We start from the raw sequence: 11,530 nt of genomic DNA, 5'->3' as shown, positions 1-11,530 counted from the left end.
TTTGAATTTGGGAACGTCAGAACCCAGTCACATGGCTGCCACCAAAAGATACTGTTAAAATGCAACTAGAATTTTGTTTTGGTATTTTTTACACGTCACCTGCAAATCTTTGTAGGATTTTCCCCTTCCCAGGGTAAAGAGAGAGAAGAGGAAGTGAAAACAGGAGGGGAGAATTTTCTTACGGTGCCTCTTGCCCTGCAGATAACAACCAAAAACCCCCTTGGGGTTAAGCCTAGACTTGTACTTTTGCGTAGCTTGAGCCCATTCCCAGATAGCCTCATTGGGTTCTGAAAGCTCCCCTAGGTGGGAGGCGGAATTCTGAGCTGCCCCACTTTTCCTCTCATTTGCAGACAGGATGTACTCCTGGGGCTAGAGGCAAGGGCTGGGCACTGGCTATTTTGGGAAAGGAGGTAATTCTTCAGAGCTGTTCAGGAGAGGCGCTGGAGGTTTCTGAGTTTTCTCAGGACAGCACACACGCCAGGGCTGGAGGTCGCTGCTCGGGTGGAGAAAGGTCTGCAGAAACAGGGATCCTCACCTCCTGTCCTCTGGGTGGAGCCCTTCGGCTGCAGAAGACAGAGGAGCTGTGCTCCCCACACCAAGGCAACATCTGCTCATTGCTCCCAGCTGTGGGACTCTCCTGGATGCTCGGGATCCCCTACCTCAAAGCCCAGGGACTTTGAGAGCACCTGACTGTAGTATCTACCTCCAAGAGAGGGGTGACCGGCAGAGTCTAGTAGGCATGTCTCCAAACTTTCCTGTTGCTTTAGCAGGCTTCATGGAAGACCTGGTATATGGAACAATTTGGCGGGGAGGGCAGGAAGAACATGGAGGCCAATGGATGACGCCCTGGTCTCCCGATGCAGACAGACATGGACACAAAGAGGACACAAGGGCTAAATAGAAGGGTTGGGGTCAGGGATGGAGGGAGTGCTAGAGGCCGCTGAGGCAGCAGCCGACTATTGGAATCCCCATGGCAAGTGCCAGGGAGGAGTCTCCCGGCCCAGTGTCCCCTGCTCTGGGGACCACGTACTGTGCACTGAAGATCAGGAGTGCACGATGTGGGTGAGGGACAAGTTCCAAGGTCGCTGGAGTGTTTGTTGTTCCGAAGTCCCCTTTCCCGGGGCCCCTTGGGGAGACTCCATTGTGTGGCTTAGTTGAACTGAGAATGTTTGACAGATATCAAATGTAGGGCTACAGGGGACCCCTGCTGGGGGCACCAAAGTGCCCAATAGAGAAGCAGCAGGATTGGCAGGATCGTTGTGCAGGGAGCGCCCCCCACCCCTCGCTGCACCCGCCGCCTGCCCAAGGCTCGCAGTCTCTCTCTTCTGAGCTCCTCTGGCTCAGGGGGCCAAGCAAGTGACCCCTGCTGGAGGCATTCAGTCCATCTCTCTTCTCTGTCTCCAAGGTTCCAGCTCCTTGGGCCTGTGCCCGGGCCCCCCTCTTCTCGGTTATGCCCCATCACCTCGCTGTGGAGTAAGCTGTACGGAATGAACACGTGACAAAGATCCATCCCTCACTCCCTGGCCTCTGCCTACCATCTTCTTTTCTGGAGAAGAGGCAACTTGCTTTTGTCTATGTCTGAGAAAGAGGCTGGGGACAGAGCTGGGAAGAAAATTGCACAGCAAATTCTCCCCAGATCTGGGAGAGCTGAAATCTTGTCAGGGTCAGGATCCAGGCTCCAGGGTCACCCAGCCAGGGCCTCTGGGAATAACAGAGCAGTTTGCTGGTCTGAGACAGGAGGAAGAGGGCAGAAATGTTTGCAAACCGGGCACCTGGCATTGCAGGAATTGGCCTGGCCTATGGGCTTGGGCCTGGTCAGTTGGATTTCAGCTGAATCACTTCTCGGCCTTTTGGCTAAGATCAAGTGTGGATTTCAGCTGAGGCCAGGAAGGTTCTATCCAGGTAGATTCCAGCTTCTTCTGTCTTCTTCCTAGGGTACAGCAAGTGGGATGAATGACAAGGAGCAAAGGTGCTGGGCATCCTCTCAGGGTGGGCACTTTGGACCGACCCCAGAACTGTGTTTGCAAATGGGTAAAGCTCTGGCACAGAGCTGACTCAATAATGATTCAAATTTCCTACAAGCTAATACTTAGTTCCTTGTCCACAATCCAGGCCAGGCCTTGGGGGTGGGGGTGGGGGGAGGCCTTGGGTCCTGGGATAAGCGCTGGGTGGAGAACATAATGGGATGGAGCCTCACTGGTTTCCCTGGAGCCTTGAAACTGGATGAACAGGAAGCATCCTGTTTAAAACTTACACAAACAACCCTAAGCCTTTTCTAAAGTTCCATGGAGAGGGGGCTGTACGGGGGACAGGGAGCCTGGGGTGCGTGTGAGGGGCTGAGGAAGGGAGAGGCCGCTGGGCGGCTGTCTCCCGGTGGCACTAGACCCACCTCTGAGCCCCAGAGCTGGCCCTCAGCAGCTGGGAACCTGTCCTGGTGGCTTCCGGGCCACCTTTGTTACCCGCACACACGCCAGGGCTGGAGGACGCCACTCGTCCGGGCCTAGCTGTTGAGTCAGCCTCATGTCTCCATTTCGATGGCAGCTTGAATTTATTATCCTTCAAAGATCATCTGTTGGAAGGACTCCCACCACTTGTTCCATCTCCTGTCCTGCCTGCGGGCCGCTCTGCAAAGCCAGTGTCTTTACCTGGGGCCTGGGTGTTCCGACGCCAGCTCCGGCGCCGGCAGGGTGGGGAGATGAACAAAATAATTAAGCCCCATGAGTTGAAAGGAGAATTAATTCCCTTCTGCCAACGTCGGTCCCTTCTCTTCCTGGGTAACTTCAAATGTATTAATCTAGGACTGTCCTTTGTTTTGGAACAGGTCTCATTCATAGCCATCGTGGAGGGGTTTTTGGCTTTATTTTTCAGTAGCGTGTAGCACATGAGAACTTTATATAAATATAAACTGAGTTTTGAAAAGAGAAGAATTGGGGGCACCTGGGTGGCTCAGTGTGTTGAAGCCTCTGCCTTCAGTTCAGGTCATGATTCCAGGGTCCTGGGAACAAGCCCCACATCGGGCTCTCTGCTCAGCAGGGAGCCTGTTTCCCCCTCTCTCTCTGCCTGCCTCTCTGCCTACTTGTAATCTCTGTCTGTCAAATAAATAAATAAAATCTTAAAAATAAAAGTCCTTTGAAAAGAGAAGAATTAAAGAATCACCCCTCATCTGACCACAAACCCCCTGGATCTAGTTTCTGTCTGGACTCAGTTTCCCTTCCAGTCCTCATCCAGATGCATATTTAATTATACATGATATGATCTCCAAAGACATTTACTTTTTGAAACAACCTAACCGGAGAGCATATGCATATGTCCCATGTGGCTCCATCATCTTTCTCATCATCATTAACCCCCCCCAAAAACCTCTAGTCTCATTACTTATTTAATCAGCCTCCTGTGGTTGGAAATGTGATTGCTTCTTCTTTTACACTCTGAACCTAAGTGTTCACCTATCTTTTCTGGGCTCTGTCCATCCTTGGGGGCCAGGCAGATGAGGTGGTCTAGCTCCTGCCCCTCTCTCAGAATTCTGCTCTCTCCTCTCCGTTCTCTGATTTCAACCACAAAGTGATGATGGTCTAATAATGCAGGGTCTCAGGGCGCCTGGGTGGCTCAGTGGGTTAAGCAGTTGCCTTCAGCTCAGGTCATGATCTCAGGGTCCAGGATCAAGCCCCAAGTTGGGCTCACTGCTCAGTAGGGAGTCCGCTTCTCCCTCTGCCTGCTTCTCCCCCTGATCATGTGCTCTCTCTCTCACTCTCTCTCAAATAAATAAAATCTTTTTAAAAATTCAGGGTCCACCACCTACAACCAGCTTTAGATCCCCTTTTAGTCAACACGGTGGCCAGCTTGTCTCAGCTTGCCCAGGACTTCCCCAGTTTTAGCACTGAAAGTCCCCACTCAGTCCCAGTGAAACCAACCGGAGGGTTTTGTCCCCCCAGCTCCCTGCGTCCAGTTCTTAACAGTGTCCTATAGAGGGCGCCGGTAGGCACAGCCCGGGATACAGGCGCCCAGGTGGAGGGAGCATTTGTTGGCCCTCCGGGGTGTGAGGCAATACCACTGGGACACCATCAGACTAGCATTTTTGTCTCTGGCCAGAAGCAGTCAGAAATTAGCCCATCTCCTCCCCCTCCCGCAGGAAGCTGAGACCTGTTGCAGAAGAGGGCGTTATCTCGTCAGACAAGCCTGGTGCTCGGAGCCCTCTCTGTTTCTTGGCCGCAAGAAGGCAAATCATGTATAAATATATTGCTCTTCATCTTGGGCTCTCAGACTACCCAGTGTGTTCTAGCCGATGACAGCTCTGATGACCCTGCCAGCCAGACATTCCAGCTGTGCCGACCTAGACTGTCTCGGGCCATAGCAGAACAAACTGGCCTACTTCTTTCTAAGCATGTCTATCAAGTACTCACCTGTCCCTGGTTTACGGACCTACCTTGGGAAGTGGGAGATCATAAAATTCACTTTCACAAATGGGGGGCGCTAATGGTAAGATAATCTTGCTACAAGAGAGGAGACCCTTGTAGATCCTGCTCTGGCCGTTAGCCTGGCTGTGGCCAACATCGAGTCAGCTATTTCGATAAGCACAGATTTTCTGGTGCTCCACGAGTCAGCACCCTGCTTTCGTGCATGACCCTGAGTGCTGAAGCATAGAGGTGCTCAGCTGGGTTGCAAAGTGTTTAGAAACAGATGCTATCGTGGTAGGGTCGTTACCTATTCTTGTATTTGCTCGCTCTTTGTTATGAAGCTTCGTATTTTGGTGATAATTCCAGTTCAACGGGTATACTGTGAGATCTGTTTTGTAAGGAGGGCCTGGCTGAAAACACCAACATAATGGTGTAAAAACACGGAGCTTCCATTTGTGACTTGACATGTCGTCAGCGTGTGTCTTTCCACCTGTGCAAGTATCTGGGAACTGCCAATTAGGATACGAGGCTTTGTTAATGCTCTTGAAAGAGAAGGTGTTGGTTTTTAAGCCCGCCTCCCTCATAAAAAAATCATTTCAAGAACTGGGGGGTTTATGAGAAAGCAGTGGTACTTTGAAAGAGTTGCAGAAGAGAGAAGGCCAGGGTCAATGGGCAGTCTGAGTCCATATGTCACCGCTGGAGGTATCCATTCTCCCTAGCGCTGGACTCCCGTGGGTCTGGGATGGGAGAGGGAGGCATCCTGTCTCCACCAGGAATTGTGTGATCTTCGACAAGTTATTTCACTTCTCTGAACCTCAGTCTGTCCATCTTTAAAGCTGATCTCGTCGGGTTGTTGTGAGGATTAAATGAGATGGTGCCTGTGGAGCACTGAACTCTGAGCCTGGCCATGGGCCGGGGTTCCACAACACTTTGTTGAAGAATAGAGGGGCTCCCTTTACCTGCCCTCCAAGCTGACTGCCTACTGGCTCAGGCCAATACTGCATCAGCTAGAATATGGCAGTTAAGTAAGGCTTTCTTTGTATTTTGATACACTTGTTTAGTGGGTTTGACTGTTTCCCATGCTTTCCCAGGCAGGCACTTGGTCACTCGATCTTGAGCCACTGTCATTGTCCTCACCCCCGCTATGCACTGCGTGCGTCCCATGTACCAGACATCGGGCAAGGTACTTTCATCTGCCTCTCCTTTGCTTCTCCCAATCACCCTGGGAAGCTGATAGTGCAGGAACTTGTCCCCCATTGTGCAGATGGCGTCCAGGCACTTGAACCCAGAACTGCACTAAAGCCTGTGTTCTTGACCCCACTCTTCACTGCCTGTCTTCATGGGGGGGGATCTCATCCTTTACAGGTTGGATTTCACGGCTTTTGCTGTGTTTTTTTTTTTTTTTTTAAAGATTTTATTTATTTATTTATTTATTTGACAGACAGAGATCACAAGCAGGCAGAGAGGCAGACAGAGAGAGAGGAGGAAGCAGGCTCCCTGCCAAGCAGAGAGCCCGATGCGGGGCTCGATCCCAGGACCCTGAGATCATGACCTGAGCCGAAGGCAGCGGCTTAACCCACTGAGCCACCCAGGCGCCCCACGGCTTTTGCTTTTGCAGAGTTCATCCAACTCTGCTCCTGGATACTGGTCACAACTGGTTTTGGGTGTCCAGAGACAACACAAGCGGCTGTCAGCTGCCTGTAGGATTTCATTGCAAGGAAAGTGGTCCTGATCTAAATAAACTGGCATGATGGGAAACATTCAAGAAAGACATCAAACATTTGGCAAAGTTCAGTTTGATTAGGCTGGAGCAGGGTTTTTTGTTTGTTTCTTTCTTAAGTAGGATCCATGCCAGCGTGGAGCTTGATGTGGGGTGTGAACTCACGAGATCAAGACCTGAGCTGGGAGCAAGACTTGTAGGCTCAACCTACTGAGCTACCCAGGCACTCCTTGAGCAGGATTTTGAGGGTCTGATCTCCCCAGAGAGATCAGAACTATAAAGAACTATTGCTATAAAGAACTATTGCTATAAAGAACAATTCTAGGACTGGCTCCTACGGCTGGTTCCTAGATGAGTCACTCAGTTCTCTTCCTTGGACCTCAGTTTCCCCTTTTGGAAAATGAGGGGATTAAACCAAATTGGTGGTTCTCAAAGCTTTGATATCCTAGATTCCTGGGCTCTAATTCAGTAGGGTTTGGTGGGGCCCTGGGCAGGCTCCCTGGGGAAATTCTGATGCTCATTAATTTCAGAATTGTCCACCTGGACCATGACTGACATTTGATTTGAAAGCTGATATTTCAGGATACGTGGAGTGTTTTTTGAGGAGGAGGAAGACCCATCCAGAGCGCACACACAGGAAGAAGAGGTGGGTAAAGTTTAGAGATGCCTGACAGCCATCTGATATTGGTACTTCCTGAAATTTCTGAGACTCAAGTCTTGTAAAAGGTTCCCCAAAGCTCACAGACTGACAGGAAACCACAACAGGGGTAAAATGCAAACATAACACACCCTATCAGACACGGGGGCCGTTCTCCATGCAGCATGGTAACTAGTAGCACTGAGGTTTAGAAGTCATTTGTTTTAAATCTGTGCATTTTTTTTTTTTTTTTTTTTGGTGGTATGGAGAACTCTGAAGGAAAGGAGATGAGGATTCAAAAGGGAATAATTTTTACACATTTATCTCCCAGTATAAGAACACTGATCTCCAGGTAGTTTCTTTTGTCTTTAAGTCTTTCAGATTATTGATTCACAGTGATGAAATTCTAGGACACATATGCAATCTCCATTTCATTTTATTCTCTTGGGCTACAGATTTTTTTTTTTTCTCTCCAACAAACTGGTTTGTAGGGGTTGATTAACTCCTGCCCAAGATGACAAAGACAGATTTCACTGGTAAAGTGATCTACTCTAATATTAACTTTAGGAAATTAGAAAATAAGACTCAGAGGTATTAAAAACACATGGGTATATCGTAAGTGCTCAAAAAATGTTGGCCTTTAATATTAGGTCATCACAGGATCAGCTTTCACTAATTTGACCTCGAGTTACAAACTGCTGTTGACTCAGGGATCATTTTTAAGAAGACAAGGGCTCCTGAACCTCCAGGTAGCAGGAAATATCCTTCCCTTCTAGTGCAGCTTTCTCCAAGGACCTTTATCCAGACTACTCTGCGAGATCCTTCGGATGATTCTGGATAATGTGCAGATCTCCTAAATAATGTTCTTTAGAATAGTACTTATTTACATATAAACATCACTAGTAAAATATCTGTATTCAAGAGTATTTTCTTTTTGGGGCTTCTTGGTGGCTCAGTCGGTCGTGTCTGTCTTCAGCTCTGGTCATGGCCTCAGGGCCCCGGGCTAGAGCCCTGAGTCAGTCTCCTGGCTTAGTGCAGAGCCTGCTTCTCCCTCTACCTCTTTCCCCCCACCCCCTGCTCATGTTCTCTCTCTTGCTCTCTCTCTCTCTAGCTCAAATAAATAAATAAAGTCTTTTTTTTTTAAAAGAGTGTTTTCTTTTTATGAAAAAGACCATGGCTTCACATTTATGCTGATATAAAGTTTCCTTCTAAAATGAATAATTCAAGTGGAATAAGTAAGTTGATTCAGAGAAAGCTGTTAAGTAGTAATAGTACAGATGGTACCCAGAAATGGTAGAAATTGGGGCTGTCCATGCAAATGACTGAGTTTTGAGAAGTACTGTGTTAGTGAATTAAACCCATTTGCTCCCAGTTTTGCTCCATATGAAACTACTAATCAACACTCATTTTATGGAGTTTGCATCTGTACTATTTTTTTTAAAGATTTTATTTATTTATTTATTTATTTATTTATTTATTTATTTATTTATTTGTCAGATAGAGATAGAGAGCGAGTGCACAAACAGGCAGAGTGGCAGGCAGAGGAGGAGAGAGAAGCAGGCTCCCTGCTGAGCAAGGAGCCCGATGAGGGACTCGATTCCAGGACCCCGGGATCATGATCTGAGCAGAAGGCAGCGGCCCAACTGACTGAGCCACCCAGACATCCCTGCATCTGTACTATTATAAACATTTTGTGTTGGACAGGACCTTAAGGTCATCAAAGAGCAACCCCTTCTTATTTTAGACAGGTGGTCTCTGAGGTCTCGGGATGTTCCTTGACTAAGGGCAATACATGGTGAAGGAACTATGATTTTCCTCCATTAGAGAAAATATGAATGCTTTCTAGTAGTGCAGACCTCAAGGGTAGAAAAAGGCATAGTCTTTTACCCCCAGTTCATTAAGAGACACTGAAAGAGAGAAGCTGTATCCTATGGCAGGATCTCAAGGTGCACTTGTCTTGAAATACCTGAAGGTCTTTTATTTGGGAGAGGATTACATTTATTCTATTTGATTTCAAGGTGTAGAAGAAGGACAAGGGGGTTGACAGGAAGGCAGATTTTAGCTCAGTGAGAAGTACTTCAACTAAACAACGAATGAGCTGTGTTCAGAGAGGATGGGCTCCCCAAGACTAGAGGTGTTAATTTCAGCAGCACATGACAACCCTAGGGGACACAGGGAAGGGGATGCTCTCTATCCAAGGACCGGATAGGACCTAAGTTCTTTGCCACTCTTCAATGTTTCAAGGAGTCTGAGGTAGCTTTTTCTTCCTTTCAAATGGCTTATCATAGGAAACCATTATCTGCAATTGTCTCAGTTTTGTGTAAAAAACAATTAAATCATTTGGGAATTTCCCCTCCCGACATAACGCTTGATTAAAAAAATTATGCAAAAAAATTATTAGAACCTTTTTGTACTAAATGAGAAAACATGTGAACACAAGCCCACTGGTTTAACTATTTCCTGCAATGTATTTTCAAAACCAGGTGGGGATTTGCATTTTAATCAGGACTTTGTTTAACAATATGCAGTAATTATTAGAGAGGTATGTAGATCAGTCTGGTAATCAAAATTTCCATCATTTTACACTCAGAAAGCTGTTCTTAAGAGCTTATACTTGGACTGTAAAATGCAGAATTATTAGGCTGAATCAGGTGAACTCGTCATTTTGTAGACAAAAACCTACACTGGCAATCTCCTATAGTTCAACCTGATAGTGCAGACATTTATAAACAGTTTTATAACTTTTGATGCATTTGGATATCGTTTTCTACTAAATCCAGAATTTTACTTTGCATACTGATCAAAGAAACATTATCACAGTAAGCGGAATTATAATTCAGCATGATTTCTTCTAAAAAGGCTCTGAGTTCCTTTTGACTTGTTATTGCACAGTGGATTTTTCATTTGCAAAGACGTTAAGCCCTCTAATGTGCAAACCATTAAGAAGTCAATTGTTCCAGCAAGGTTTGCCCAGTGGTGAGAAACAAGATAAAACTCTTGTGCATGCTGAAACCAGGTGGAGAGCCTGTGTGTGGTAGTGCTTGGGGGTAGAGGAGATCTATTCATGAAATGAGGATTGAACAAAGCATAATCCCAGCATCCTTGCCTGTTCACATGAGAAACCAAAGCTTCAAATTTAACTGCAGGCGGTGGGAGTTTCACACTGTCAGCACCAACTGTTTGAAACCCCAAACTGGTATCTAAATGTGATGGACCAAAACTAAAAAATTTAGAGTGACTTAGTTAAATGTCAGATTCTCTTTTCAAATATACCGAACTGTTTTATCTTTTCCATAGGATGTTCATACGGTGTTAAAATGGGATAGCTCCTACTAACTTTCCCTCCAATTTCTGTTTGTCAGAGTAATATCCACGTACTGCAGCAGAGCCATTTAAAAATACATGCTTGTTGACAGGGAAAGATAGGAAATTTGAAACTCTGGTGAGAAAACTAGGGGGCTGTGGGGGATTTCCCCCTCCCATTTTTTGTTAAAAATTAATGAAAATAGAAGCCTTTAAATTCTATGCATTCGTATGCAAAATAAATGCACTCCGGTCATGGCTTTTTGGAGCAGTAAGGGCATGAGACAAAGCAGCTCCATCCATTTTGAAGTTGAAACAGGCTCTGAGTTTAAGAGACTTGCCCAATGCCTACAGGGATATGGGAAGAGGGAAAAAAAAAAAAAATCAAAGACCTCAATTATACCCCATATTCTCAAAGAAACTAAGGAACATCTCCAACGTTGGTGATTTCTGCAACAGATCACTCTGACACAGGGGAATATTAATTCAATCTTCCTTGCCCTGTGGTTAAAAGCAGTCAAATCATATCTGATTAAATTCATCCTCCAGCCGGTTGCCCTAGCATGCTTGTGGGCAGGCTGAGCGGATGTGCGTTCCCTGGTGCCCTCTCTGGCCTGGCAAAGGCGCCACTTCATCGTCTCAGGGACTTCAATACCACAGAAAACAACCCGATGCTGCTCTGGCACTCTCTCTACACACGTACTCAACAACCTCTCTGCCCCATTTTGAGGGGGAATGCACCAACGGAGCTATCTAATCTGTTGGGTAGATGGCTAAATTCTTAGCCCTACAATGTCCAACACCCAGAAGCTCATCTATTTGGTTAGTTCTTCAACTCACAAACAAGAGAAAGATCCCGTGCTGTTTAGAAAAACCGAGATGGAGGGTTGTTTCCACCGTCTGAAGCTTCCTTTCCTCCTCTCATTCTCAAGGGGCTGAACAAGTGCAGTCAGCCATAGGCACTGTGTGTTGTGAGCTCAAGTTCAACAGTGGTGAATTGTAAAAGTCACTATAAATGAAGTCATGCCCTTGTGAGGTTTTCTGCATGTAAGCAGAGGGCTTACGTTTTATTTATCTACTTCTTCAAAGGTAATTTAAATGTAGAAACATATTTCCTTTTTACTTTTGGAGTTAAAGGCCAACCTTGATACGTGATGTGACTATAAGGAAACTGATTTTCCCGAATGTCTTGAACTTGAATGCTCCATCGGTTTATAGACGTTGTTGGGTGAGCCAAGGGCCCTACCTGAGGATGCAAATCTGTAATGGCTTTGGGAACCCGCTCCCTGCTGTCCCTGCGTTATAGTAACAAAATAAATACACTTGCTTTGCATAAAAATAGTGATAAAAACACAGAGACTTTTTTTCCACTTATTTATTACATTTGGACCTTTAAGAAACATATCACCAGATACACCACTATTCAGTAAAAATCTATTCTAGGTTTTGGGAAGCATACGGGTCACAAACTACCTT

Source organism: Lutra lutra, chromosome 16 (genome assembly GCF_902655055.1).
Source record: "Lutra lutra chromosome 16, mLutLut1.2, whole genome shotgun sequence".
Taxonomy (NCBI): Eukaryota; Metazoa; Chordata; class Mammalia; order Carnivora; family Mustelidae; genus Lutra; species Lutra lutra.
The sequence above is the reverse complement of the archived record's forward strand: the minus strand, read 5'-3'. Positions refer to the sequence as shown.